Source organism: Pinus tabuliformis, chromosome 5_1 (assembly GCF_031772625.1).
Source record: "Pinus tabuliformis cultivar Carrire ecotype Pingquan chromosome 5_1, CPIR1, whole genome shotgun sequence".
NCBI classification, from domain to species: domain Eukaryota; kingdom Viridiplantae; phylum Streptophyta; class Pinopsida; order Pinales; family Pinaceae; genus Pinus; species Pinus tabuliformis.
Window position 1 is genome coordinate 797332969 of NC_142305.1, and position 2836 is coordinate 797335804.

Below are 2836 nucleotides of genomic sequence, written 5' to 3' on the forward strand. Positions count from 1 at the left end.
ATTTGGAAAATGAAAGTGAAAGATCTAGTTAGGAAAGCTTTGTTTGTTGCATTCTTCATTGTTCCATCATTGTTTGAATCTCTTCCCTCCCTTTCTCATGATAGTTTCATCATAGGTTTTTAGGTGACATTGTTTTGAGCCTTAAAACTGAAACTTAATCCAAGATAAACCTTAAAATTTACCTCAATTAACCTAAGGAGAATTTGGAACATTAACAAAAACATTTAGGGGTATAAGCCAGAGACGTGTTCCGACATTGTTAAATGTAGGAGTTGTCATTATTTTTCAGCATTGTATCCTGGGGGTGAAATCTCATTCCATGTACAGAAGCGTATAGGACCATTCTCTAGTCCTTTTGGGTATATCATAGGTGCTCCACATATGGTAAGTATATGGGAATACTCTCATAGAATGGTTACACATTAGATAGCACTACTATAGACTGCACTCCCACATACCATTGGGTATATTTTGGGAGTCCCCAATTGGTTGTTATTCATCCATGGGTAATCGAGTCTACCACCTTGTATATTGTGATACACCGAACACAGAATTTGGGGATATTAGCTATCGTATGTTAAGTCCTTGGTTCGCCAAGGTGTATATTGTAGTTCATGGTTGCTTGGTAAACCTTTATGCCTAGTTACCCTTTTTTATTTATTTTTGATAATGTCTAAAATCAATTAATAAACCATGCAAAAACATCCTTCCTGTGGAGATACTCCTTAGTAGATCCTAGGTTGAGACTAATGGCAATAGTTCCTGTGTTCACCAACTAGGGAAAACCCTCTGATGGGAAACCTGGTCCTTTTCCTTCTTTTAGAAATGTTGGTGCTCCCTATATGGCAATGTTTTCCCTTCTTGGGTTTACCATTGGCTTTCTAGCTTGGTTATTTTCAACACCTATGGTTCTGAATGTCCAAACTTCTCCTCAACCGGGCTCTCCTCCACATGAACAATATCAACCTCTGGTTGAGCCTAAAGCTGATACTTTTCCTTCTTCGCATGTTCGACCTTCTTCCTCTTCTTCCTTGTAGAAATTTTGAATATTAAACACTCATTCACAGATATTATCCCGATTATACACTATTGTGGAATACATGCATAATACATAACCTCCTCTACGTTGATCATCAATGTAGTAGCACTAAAAACAATGAAACATCAATCGCATACGCACATTAACACAGTATGTAACCCGGGGAAAGCATACAGCTAAAAACCCCACACTATATGTATATTAATGATTGAGAACATGTAACAATAAATAGTACAATACTCCTCACAAGTACTCAGTACTATCTCCACCTGTTACACACAAAACTAGCTCAGATCCGAACAAGTCACAGGTTCAAATCTCCTGCGCTGCTTTTCCTGCCTCCATTGCGCAATCTGCAAGAGAAATGACATGAGCACAAGCTACAATTGGCTTGATATTGGCCCACACTATGCAGTCCTCATTGGAATAACTCAATCCCACGCATGTGAAAATCTCATGCACAACTGATAGTCACAACTCACCCTTTCACTTACCTCTAACACCTGCCTCTGTTAAACAGTCCATGCACTGAGTTAACTGATGTATTCTTTAGTTTCTTTATGAGTTAATAATTAGTGAATTAATTTAAAAATTAATTCACACAACTCATCACTAGTGTATTCTTTAGTTAGACTAAATACAACTAGTTCAACCAAGTCAAACTGAACACAACTCCATCAACTCCACATCCAACTCCACAGAACTCACATGCATGAGTTCTAACTGAATTCCTCCATGCAATAGCTCAACTAACACATAAGAAACCATGTGATTCCTTCTGTCAGCTGCATGTGCCACATTCGTAGCTCGAACTGAAGTGCTCCAAGAGAATAAGATAATGTTTAGAGTCCAAATATTACTAAGGGCTCATAATATTTGATTGTTTCTATTTTTAGCCTGGCAGTCTAAAAATAGAATCTGATCACTCCGCTGTGAACCAAAAATAGAAGTCCATCTATTTTTCCCAACATGACCAATCATCCATAAACAACATACTGCAACTCATAGACCATGATCCATATGTCTAAAAATAGACATATTCTAAAAATAGACTTTGCACCAAAAATAACCTGCGGGCCCACTTAGTGAAGTCGACTCCTTTCCACTAAGCTCCATCATCTTGTTACATTCTCAACACTCCCTCTCAACAAGATATGGATTATCTGCAACCCTATCCTGCAACTCTGGAATGTTCTGCATGCAACACATTTGCCCGGTCCACTTGCTCCAACAACACTTGGAACAAAAACACTCCCCATTGACCACTCTGTTGGGCTAGGAACATACTCGGATGCTGAAGCTCTACCTGCTGCTGACAAGTGCTCCCTCTCTGACATCTACGCTACTGCAACATTTCCATGCATCTTGCACCATTGCACACCTCTCTGTGCCACTTAGCACTGTGAAAAACACTTGTGCCTCTCGCATTGCTGCAGCCTGCTAGCTATGCACTGTCCTAGGATTCCCTACACTGTCGCTCTCTCTGCCGCTCCATCTGCATCTGTCTCTACCCAATCAGTCAGTTCCTGCTACTCCACATCCGGGGCTCCCATAGCAAGGTCTCATCCAAGAGGTTGGGTACCTCAAGGATCCTGCCCCTTCTCCTTGGGACGATCAATCCACATCACCCCACCTCCTACCCGGAGGTATGGCTGCATGCGATCCCTCTACCCACCGGGCTCGAAGTTTCCCCCTACTGGAGGTCTCTGCATGAGTAGATGTCTCTACTCGATCTCCTCTCAGCTTCCCTTGTTGTGGCTGCTCCACAATCTCCTGAAGCTACTGCACCAATCGTGG